Here is an 11,762-nt window from a genome sequence, read left to right as displayed (position 1 = left end):
GAATAATTCTACAAAAGCATCATCATAGAGAAAATAGTCTTTGGATATTTATTAAAAGATAATTTAAGCATTGAGAGAAAGGGAGTGATTAAAAGTCCTGGTAACTGATTTCATTACGTGTTGTGACAGTGCTAAAGGCACACCTAGACCACAGAAACTGGGAGAGACTATACATGTATATAAATGGAGACAGGATGGTGAAGATCCTGTAGCGCCTCTGTACATTGATATCTGTTCTTCTGAGGGGGATGAAACTTGGTGACTTTTGTTGTATTACCTATGTGAACACACAAAAAAATCAAGGAGATGATTCGGATATGTTAAAGGGTCGTAAAAAAAAAAGTCACACTTAGCTTCCTCCCGGTCAAAAATGACCGACCATAGGAAATGAATGGGAAATACAAAAAAATAGGAAAACTGGTACAAGCTACAGATCAGCCACTGTGCAGAAAAAAAAGTGTACAGCAATGAAGGGGTGACACTCTAAAACATCAAGAGAGGAAATAAGACACCTCCCCCCCACACACACACACCCATGCACACAAACACAAACATAGATGCACAGATCGGTACCATGTTTAGCCTTAGACCGTGTGTCCACCAAAGCGTTTTCCACGCGCCTGGCGTATGTTTTCAATTGTTTTCAATGGGAGCGCTGCGTTTTTTAAACGCCATGAGCGTAACGAGGCGCTGAGCGTTTTCTTCACGCTGAAGCGCTGAGAGCTCGGCGTTTTTACTGGTCGCCGAGAGTTGAAGAATGTTCAACTTTGGATAAAACGCAGTGCTCATCATTGTCACTTTTTACCCAGCCGTCCAATCACAGTGGAGGAGGGGCTGGGCTAATGCCACACCGACCAACTGCCACAACATTCTTTCTGATCAACCAGAAGAGCTAACCGAACAACATGGATGAAAAATAAATTTTTAGTATGAAACAAATTATCTGCGAAATCAGTTACAAGTAAACTGTGCTGCGGACATTCTGTATCATAGCAACGAAACATCTCAACGGAAAAAACACTGCGCTGCCAAAACGCTCTCAAGCGCCCACAGCTAAGCGTTTTCAGCAGAGCGTCTAGCGTTTTCAGCTGACTATAACGGCCTTACAACCAAACTGGTTGTCTGTAGAATTAATAAAGACATTTAACCTATCTAACAAGATTTTTTCCAATACTTTAGACAAACTACTAGCTAAAGCTACAGGTCTATAATTATCTAAGTTACCCTCCATTCCAGCTTTGTCTTTAATAACTGGTACCAATAAGATAGATTATAGATTATACGTCATGTTTATCCACTAGACTAGAGACATCAGAGCCAGCGGCAAATGTCAGAAGCACTAGCCGAGGAAAAGCTGTTCCAGTCGGGGTTGATGAGCGTTGAACACCCGGTGATCGCCTGGATCTCACAACTCCGAAAACGTCAGATACATTTTTCAAATAGGCGCTATCTTTATAAATAAACCACAGATTTGAGCTTTAAACAACTACATTATCCCCTGAAACGCTCTTAAAATTACATTTCATGACACAATAACAGTAGTATTTTGATATTGCGCGGGCTTTCTCCTCTGCTATATTACTGGTTGGTGCGAGATGCATTCTGGGATACCTGTATCTTTTAAATTGAAAAACATCATATGTGTAATTCAGGGCACAATTCAAACGAGATCAAAATATGTGTCTTCTCTCGCGATTGGGCTACTGCTCCCATCAACTCAAATTTGCATGCGGCTAGGGTCAGGACAGATGTCATGTCAACAATATGGCCGCGGTTAGCTACTTGATTTTTCGGTTCTTCCCATGATTGTCAACTGGGTAAAAATAAAAATGAAATCCAGACACAGTATCTTGATTGATGATGTTATAAAGAATGAACTTCTGTAAATGAGTTATGTTACATACCTGCAAAATAAACGTTTAATGTTTGTAGTAAGTTACTTGGATCATAAAATTGTCATAAAAAATGTTTATTAAAATATTATTGAAATTAGTGGTTATGTGTTGCCGTGTCAACTGGGAGAAATGGGGTTTTAGGTTCTCAAACGTCACATTATCCGCCAGAAAATGCTTAAGGTCATGTGAGCGCCCAGTTTGGCATAGTTATCATTTATGTGGGTTGATGTAAATTACAAGTTTTTTGAAAACGATGTTGTGTGCACAATGTTATTATTGAAAACGGGGGGGGGGGGCTAAATACCCGGCTATGTATAACTGTGGCCTTAAAGGGATAGTTCACTTTGAAATTAATTTTTGGTATGTTTTAGCTTACCTCAAGGGCATCCAAGATGTAGGTGTCTTTGTTTCCACAGTATTTTCAATTTTGTTATTTTTAGGTCAAACCGTTCTTGTCTGTCAGTCATATAATGCAGGTCTATGGTCACCACCTCAAAGAGCATACACAGAGAAGTCCAAATTAAACATGATTTAATGACTCGTAAATGGAAGCTTTAGCGTTAAGTTCTGCCAGGAAGACTCAATTGCTACGTCAATTATTACCTTCTCATCTATCCAATCGTGTCTAATACTTCTGGTATAAAAGACCAGTACTTACACATGTCTGAGTTCGCAGATGCTGACGCTTTCATTCATGCTCTCGTTCAGTCGCCAGCCAACATGTTTCAGGACACGCATATTGTTCTATTATTGAGTTCCGACGATGGATATGTCCCGCCGTATCTCCTGCTACACGTCGAGGTTCCCGCGTTCAGTGCCGCATCTCCCCGTATGCACAGTGGTCTTCGGAGAGTTTTTGATCAGCCAAGGCCTCTCATGAGAAGTTCTGCTCTCTAGGCCTAAAACACCCTGGGTAACCAATCAGTTTCCATTTTCACGTCATCAAACGCCTCAACAGCGTCAGCTCAGTCAGGATAATCCGGCAGGAAGAGAACTATGTCATTCTCAACAACTTGTCCAGCAAAAGAACCTCGCTGTCTGCACGGGTGCATTATCCCGCAGATAACCGATCCACCGACATGAATAAACAACTCTGCAAGTCACGAGAGGCGATCTTCTCTCGCTGGTTCAAGTTCAAGCTCCACTTCCAAGGCTTTCAAGTCGGTTTTTCAAGTTTGGTAGGCGCTTCCACCAGCCACTGTTAATATGTCCCCTCTATCATGATTAAACTTCATCCAGGTAAGTATTTCTCCGTTGCTTCCTACACCAGCGGCAGAGTTCAAATTGGTGTCCACGGTGACGTGGCGTACGTGTTCATAATTACTAACGTTACTGATCTGCAGACTGCAACGGGGCCGGTTAGCTCGCCTTAAAGGGGAAATGTTCATAGCAAGTGTAAGCAAGTTTCGCGTCACCGCCACAGTACAGTGATCTAATAATATCAGCGTTGTCAAAACACCCACAATGTTGGAAACTGCACAATGTATTATTTTTACAATGGAGATGAACGTTCCTGTAAACTGTGCAATTGTTGAAAAAAAAATATATATATATCAGCGTTGTCGATACCACGCTCTCGTGGGCAGTTTGCAAATACCCACTAACAACTGAGTAACTGATTTAAAAATAAATAAAAAAACCTGAGCTAAAGAGAGCAAGTTGTTCATTTGGCTGTTATGCATTCTGTAGTGGATATCTCTACAATGGCAGTTAATTACATACATAAGTGTTGTAATTTCACAAACAACTATTTTCAACATATTTAGGCCTACTTTAAAATCATATTATAAGTCCCTTAATGAAAATTAGATCTACAATATTGGAAATGTGTACAATTGCTGTAATATTTAACCTTTCCTGGTGACTACTTAATCCACTGATATGTGTGATAGAAATATTTTATGTGATGGGTATTTCCACATTAATGTACAGAAAAATGCAGACTAAGGATGCTCCTGTCAAAGGCCACATATCCTTAGCAAAACTGCTAACTCAGTAGAACTAACAGTCATATTAGTTTTATCAAGTCAAACCAATCAACAGAACTAATCAGTGAAGGAGACTCGAGTGGCATTGTCTTTGCTCAATTGTTTGATTTACATGCTCATGTATCTTTCTATTCAAGAGTCTCAACTGTTGTTGCGGCCAGCGATCTCCCAGCCATGAATGGGGCTATGTCTGCAAGAGCAACTTGGGAGCCATGTCAGGCATATGCTGCGCATCTGAGAAAAGGATTCTACGCTCAAAAAACAACAGATCAAGTATCATTTAGGTAATGATAGTAGCTTCTTTACAGGACGCCGTCACCTTACTTCAGGTAAGTACCGTATTAAGAAGTCAGATTTAGCCGGTAAAAAAAAAATAAAATAAAAAAAAACACACTAGACAAAGGGTGCATGTCCAATCTCAGATTCAGATATCTAGGTCAGTAAAGGCTAGATGAATCTTCTAAGCTCACTCAAGGTTCGTCCGCTCTTCACAAAATCATCCTATAGCGGTCGTTAGCGTCCTTAGGGATTTGACGTGGTCGCAACATATATTATATCGTTGTGCTACAAAGCATGGTTGTCATCAAGGCAGATCTTATTGTTAGGCGATCATGCCATTCCTGAGACGTTAATTTGGCTATCAATCGTCTTCAATTTCATAATTAAGGTTGCGCTTATTCCTTCCAATGCAAAGCCATAGCTACGCGCTTTCACTCTGTTACAGGCTTTCAGACGGCTTTTGGCCTTCAGCAACCCGGATCCATCACCCTGCCCTCCTCTAACAGAGTTTGTTAAATTAGTAATGTTTGCTTTTCTTTCAGATTCCTGTATTCACATCCTGATCACGGCCGATTGTTCCTTCCTCGTCTACAATTACGAATCGTAATTTAATATTTCTTCCATCCATAGTTTGCTCGCAGGCATTCAAATTCACGCAAGCATTTTAATACTAATTATCCAAGTCTGTTCACCGTTCCTTCTCTTTGTTTGCTACTTAAGGCATAGCCAAGACCTGTAGTAAACCTCCGATAAACCCCTGCCAATCACATTGTATCACAAAGATAAAAAAATGTGTATAATTGTGCCCTTTTCGCAGGATATGTGGTGGGTCTCCGGTGTGTATGCGGGGTTTGGCTCGGAATGCCCCACAGATAATTTTGAATAGCATGTTGGAATGGTCATTTCGAGGTGATTAAGCATATCATTTTGTCTATCCCTTTGGATGTGGCAGGGCTGCTACTCCCGGCACAGGGGTCGGAGTTTCAACAGCTCGTTTGCAGCTTCAATTACCTCTCACCAACAATTTAAACTTTTCACTTTGTTCCACCAGAATCATTCAAGATGGAGCGACTCAAGAAGTGTCAACATATAGACAACATTCCGAATGGTCGTTGATAAATTATGTAGCTCATCGTAGCTATCTCTAGTCACTAATTAGTTTATTCTGTCTCGATATTCTTTAAATCATGTTCTGTGGGCAGGATTCATGTAAATTTAGGTTGTGATGCACTAACCCAGGAGGAATTTCGTTAGCTCCTCTCAGCGCTGTTGTAGTCTTTAAAAAGCAATTCTTAAATTAATTTCTCCCATTGCTTGAACTTTGACTATTGTAACCTTGAAGATGTTGGTTATGCTTATACGGCAACATTTCACACTAAGTAAGTTAGAAAAGCAAAATCCATCCAACCCCCTTTTTATTACTTCCTGTCCGCATGGTCTATTGGTATTCAGATTGTAGCTGTCTGTTACAGCGTCATGGCTCATGCATCCAGGGGATTCACTCCAGGAGCTAAATACTCCGATTTCCCCATGGTCTTTTTCTGATTTGCGTTTCTCACCTAATTTCTTTACTCTCTTTCTTAAGAACTCTAAGAATGACTCTCAAGGCTCTGTTTCACATTATCAATTTATTAATTAGTAATAAATTCTGTCCCTTCTCATCTATGATTAATTTCTTAAATTCCCCTCCATTTATCCTAACTAACGGAGCACTTCTTTCTAAGCTAGTTCAGGACTCATCAGTTCTGTCCTCAAAAGCTGCAGTCTATCTCCCTCCCAGTATACTGGTTATTCCTTCAGGATCGGGGCAGCCACTACAGCAGCTGATCATGGCATTTCTACTTCAGCTATTAAGATCCTGGGCAGATGGTCTTCCTCTGCATAGTCTATATAAGACCCGATTCAAAATCATCCTCGAAGCTCAGCAAGCTATTCACTAAAACTGTTCAGGTAAATAACCTTTGCAACTACTGGTGGTGGTGCCATGATATTCCATTCTCACAATTGGTATTAAATTCTGCTTGCATTTACAAATGGTCAATGAGTCATTGTCTATATGTGGCCAAGTGGCCTTGTCTTAATGTGGCCTTGTCTCTATGTGGCAGTAGTAGCCGTTGTGGTCTTGTTCCATGTGGTCTTTATGGTCTTAAAAAAAAAAAAAAAAAAAAAATCATGCAAGTGTATGATATACATGTTCAGTGTGGTCTACTGTGACGGTGTAGCCTAATGTGGCCTTGTCCCGTGGTCTTGTGGCCATTTATGGCATGGTTCTGTGTAGCCTAGTGGCTGTGTCTCGTTGGCCTTGTATCCGTGTGGCATTAGCAGCCTTGTGGCCCAGCGGGCCTTGTCTCTGTGCGGGTCTCAAGGCCTTGTGGCATAATGTTGCCTTGTCCAATGTGTGGCCTACATGGTCTTGTGGCCCTTATGGCCTCGGTTCTGTGTGGCCTAGTGGCCGTTGTCCCTGCGTGACCTCGTCTCAGTGTGGGCTTACGATATCGCGGCCCTTGCGGCCTCATTCTATGTTCAGTGTGGTCTACTGTGACCGTGTAGCCTAATGTGGCCTTGTCCCGTGGTCTTGTGGCCAGTTATGGCATTGGTTCTATGTGGCCTAAGGCCTTGTCTATGAGTGGTTCTGTCTCTGTATGGCTTTAGCAGCCTTGTGGCCCAGCGGGCCTTGTCTCTGTGTGGGTCCAGAGGCCTTGTGGCACAAAGTTGCCTTGTCCTGTATGTAAAAAATGGCCAGTGGTCTGTGGCCCTTAGTGGCGCGGTTCAATGTGGCCTAGTGGCCGTTGTCTGTGTGGCTTGCTCTGTGTGGTCTATAGTGGCCTTGTGGCACAAGTTGCCTTGTCCTGTATGTAAAAAATGGCCAGTGGTCTGTGGCCTTTAGTGGCGCGGTTCAATGTGGCCAAGCGGCCGTTGTTTGTGTGGCCAAGCGGCCTTGAGGCATTGTTGCCTCGCTAAAAAATGGCCATGTGGTCTTGTCGTCCTTGCAGCCTAGTTTTGTGTGGCCTTGCGGCCTTGTCCAGTCTACCTCGTTCTATGTGCGGCATTAGAGGCCGTTGTGGCTCATTGCGGCCTTGTCTCTGTGGTCTAGCAAGGCCATGTGGCCGGGCGGCCTTGTGTCTGTGGTCTATCATGGCCGTGTGGTCCAATGTGGCCAGTTTGCGGTCTAAGGAGGCCTGCTCTGTGTATGGCCCTAGGTGGCCTGCTCTGTGTGGTCCAATGAGGCCTGGCCCAATGTGGCATTGTCTGTGTGGTCCATCGCGGTCTTGTCTCTGTGTGGTCCAATGAGGCCTGGCCAATGTGGCTCTGTTTTGTGTGGTCCATCGAGGCCTTGTCTCTGTGCGGTCTGTTACGGCCTTGTCCCATATGGCCGGTTCTGTATGCCCAAGGTGGCCTTTTCTCTGTGGTCCTATAACAGCTTTTGTTCCATGACCTGTCCCTATGTCCTAAGTTAGCCTCGTTCTCAGTTAAGTCACTATTCCACAACACTTGCTTCCCTCCAACTCATTCTCAGGGAAACTGGTTCGATCAGACGTAAGTGCGTCTCAAAACATAAGTCGCCTGGATGAAAGCGTCAGCATGGATAAATGCTAATGTATATACAGCAGCAGAACATAAATGCATAAATGCATTATTCACGTCTTCTCATAGTACCTTTCAGGCTCACTATGAAGTCATCTCTTACTAATTAGTTATTGGCTACGAGGCTTTCCACATTTCATGTTCATGCCCATGATTAACTCCCTTTTCTTTCTATTTTAGGCTCTACAGGATACACGACTGGTGGGTATACTTTTCTTAAAAGTTCTTTGGGGGTGGGCTCCATCCTGGTGGAATTATCTTCCACCTGTTTTTGGGGGTCGGCTGCGCCCCTGCCTTCGTCTTCAGGCAGGAAATGCAGAGTCCGGACCCTCGGATTGCGAGCTATGGACGGGGCCTACGCCAAAGAACTTTATTGCTTGCTGGGCTATCAATAAATGTATTTATTGTTACAGTATTTATTCTCCCGAGTCTTTCTGGTAGAAATGTAAGTACACATTGATGGCCTAAGACACGAAACGAGCGGTTTGTGTGAGAAAACGAACAGTATTTATATCATTTTTACCTCTTGTAAACACAGCCAGGTCCAAGTGATCTGAGGGCGCAGGCGCTTCGGTCTTTTCCGGCAAGCACCGGAAGTGATCTCTCGCGCGTGTACGTCACTCATACAATTTTTTTTTTTTTTTTATTGTTTTCTTTTACGACGGGCTAAACATCCCGGATAAGCGCAAATTCGTACCATTTTAATTAGCCGTCTTACCTACAATCTCTGCTCTGTGTAAACAATGAGTGACGTACACGCGCAAAGTGTCAAATGCTGAAGATGATGTGTGGCAATTAGTTTTGCCGCTAAAAGACATTGTTGATCTTGTTTGCGCACAAAAGATTTCATTGTGCCAGGTGGCTTACTTGGATATCGTGATCCAAGAATATCTGGAGTCAAGGAAGAGTTTGTTTCCAGGCACTCCTCTAAAACCTAAACATCATTACTTGAGACACTACCCGTTACTGATTTTGAAATTCGGTCCCCTGATCAGACTATGGACGATGCGTTTCGAGAGTAAACATGGCTATTTTAAAAGATGTGCAAGGCATTTGAAAAATGTCACTCTGTCTGAAAGACATCAGTTGTTACAAGCATATCTTTCAGCAGGATCAGCATGTAGTCAGTTTCTGCAATTTAAAAATAGCTGCGCTTTTCCCCCAACCTCTACAGTGAAGCCATTAAAAAAGCAGTTTGTCACTTTCACTTTTCAGGAAATGATACCAGTGTTTCCACAGAAATTCAGTACAAAGGAACAACATATAAGAAGTGCAATTTCCTGGTCTCAAAAAATGATGAGTGCTTGGAGCTTGCAGAGCTTGTCATCATTTTAATTCGAGAAAATGCAGCTGTGTATTTTGTGGTGAACGCACACAATTCTGACTATCTTGCCAAATACCACCTGTACTCAGTAGTGGCACCAAGTACAGGAATGATGTGTGTTCACATCAATGGTTTGGTAGATTTCTATCCGTTGACTTCATACATTATCAATGGGCACAGAGTGATTCCTCTGAAACACAGTGTTTTGTCAGTGTGATCTCATGTTTGCATTTAATGTACCACTGTTCAAAAGTTTGGCATGTTGATTTGGTCATATGAGAAACGCATGAAATTTAAAATTCACATGCCTTGGATCAGAATTCAAAAAGATGGGCCTTAAAAAAAGTCTAAAGTCAAATGAAAATTAGGGAGAACTAGGTTATGGCTTTAACTTGTTATTCTCCTTCACTATAAGCCACACAGAAATAATTCTTAAATTATCGTAAAGCTCTTTTCAACTCTATATTTTTCATAAATATTATAGGCTACTAACCCTACAATGTAGCTTAACCTGATTTTAATAATAAAAAGTCATAATAAAATAGAATATAGATAGAATAAAATTTTATCACCTTCAATATTGATCCAAGACATGCAAAATATCAGTTTCATGGGTTTTTCACATGACCAAATCAGCATGCTAACTTTCAGGAAAATCTGTGTCAATGTCAATACCCCCCCCAAAAAAATATGCTTGAAGAGAGACTGCAGACCCTGGGTATAGAAACAGCAGAAGGCTTCAAGTTTATTCAAGAAGAAATGTATCGTCTGTCTTAAGACCGATACATAGATTCAAGTGGGAATTATCTATAAAAAGCTCAAGCATTGTGAGTGTCTATGAAAAAGAATCTTGTAAAAAAAAAAACACACCTCATGAATGCCTAAAACGCATTTTTTGATCAAACCACTACAGAGCTAACTAGCGGTAACTAACTTCTAAATAAACTCCAATAGCTATGTTGTTGGTGCTTCATTTTATGTGTAGGGACCCTGAGCAAGCTACTGACGAGGTTTGGTGCTGTTTTGAACAATATTACTGGTTAAAAACTGCTATATGGGGAGCGTTTTATTTACCTCCCTTAGCCAATCCACTGTTTGCGATTTGGGGCTATAGCGTATACCGGAGCAAGCTCTGTAGTGGTTGATCAGCGAAAAATACTGTCTCCACAGTAAAACATGGTGTTTTAATGCAGACAAAGACCCTGGGGTTACTTCCTGTTTTCAGTCGAAGTCCACAGTAGTCGATTGTCAAGTTCACACGCGTGATCATAGGTAACTAAACCTATGCGCGTGATCTCGACAATCGACTACTGTGGACTTCGACCGAAAACAGGAAGTAAATACAGGTATGTGAGCCGGCTGAAATAACATCATTTTTATTCATATCTTTCACATCTACTGCAGTCAGATTCACCGTGTTCACTCTGATTACCCACATGGAAAGAACCTATATAAACATATATGTTTTAATATAGGTTTTGATATAGGATTTCAATATATGGGACATATATAAAATTGGCCGTTTTCCTATATTATATGTACATATATGCACATACATGTACATATATGTGTACATATATACGTCCATATATGTACTTATATAGGTGCATATATGTGTGCATATATGTACATATATAGGTGCATATATGTACATATACTGGTGCATATATGTACCTATATAGGTGCATATATATGTGCATACATGAACCTATATATGTGCATATATGTACCTATATAGGTGCATATATGTACCCATATATGTACCTATATATGTGCACATATATGTGCACATATGTACCTATATAGGTACATATATGCACGTATATATCCAGCTATATGTTTACCTATATATTAGTATAATTATTAAAATCCATAGCTACTAGGCAACAAATAACAGCCCAAAATGTAGAAATTTAAATTATTTATTTACTCAAGAACAATCAAATAGTACAAGAACAAAAATAAGACAAAAAACTGTACAGAAAAAAAAACCAATTTATCTTGTTGATCTTCTCAGCTCCGTGAGCTTCGAATTGATAGATGTGCCTATCTGCCCTCGGCTGGCTGCCGGCCACTTCTTCAATGTAGCATCTAGAGAAGACAAAAATAATAAGACAGTATAATAATAATAACAATATATTGCTTCATCAGGAACCCAAAGTGCTTACAGTACAGCTGCGATTGGACACACATTTAGGATAAAGGGCTGATCATAATAAAAAATGCGTCATGTAAACACGTCAATTGGAAGATTCTGATTGGATTCTGCTAAATCTGAAAGAAATTCTAATTGGAAACATCATCCCCCTTTTTTTTTTAGTGGCATTGTTCTTTCATTTGCACATGTCCGTCATGGGAACGGCATTGTTAACAGTCACACGGTCAATCATGTGCATCCAAAGCAGAGAAAATTCATGGATAGAAAAATTTCAGAAATGTGGCTTTAGAAGAGGAAAGGTAGGATCAAGAAGTGAGCAAGCAATGAATTAGTATTATAGGTTCCAAGCAGATACAGTAACAATAATGGGTGCCCTACATTATACAGTCTCCATTGATGCCTAATAAACATTGATACAAGTAGGCTATGGTTAAAGTGGTGAACTTATAAAGTCTTAAAAGTTTTGTTTTCCCTTCTCAACGCATTATGCATTTACTCACCAATAATGGCTGCCTTTTTAATTTGGTCAAGGG

General features: G+C 41.0%; 1 long non-coding RNA gene across 1 annotated transcript; it reads right to left on the bottom strand.

The window, feature by feature from the left end:
- Nucleotides 1-10,977: 10,977 nt before the first annotated feature.
- On the bottom strand, nt 10,978-11,762 carry LOC130070754 (uncharacterized). The gene is made up of 2 exons (XR_008803917.1): nt 11,730-11,762; nt 10,978-11,162 (listed from the first exon to the last, which is right to left on the bottom strand). It is a non-coding gene; the product is annotated as an uncharacterized LOC130070754 (long non-coding RNA).

Source organism: Rhinichthys klamathensis, unplaced genomic scaffold (genome assembly GCF_029890125.1).
Source record: "Rhinichthys klamathensis goyatoka isolate OS25496 unplaced genomic scaffold, OSU_Roscu_1.1 h1tg000018l_1, whole genome shotgun sequence".
Lineage (NCBI taxonomy): Eukaryota > Metazoa > Chordata > Actinopteri > Cypriniformes > Leuciscidae > Rhinichthys > Rhinichthys klamathensis.
This window is presented reverse-complemented; position numbering and strand designations above follow the sequence as displayed.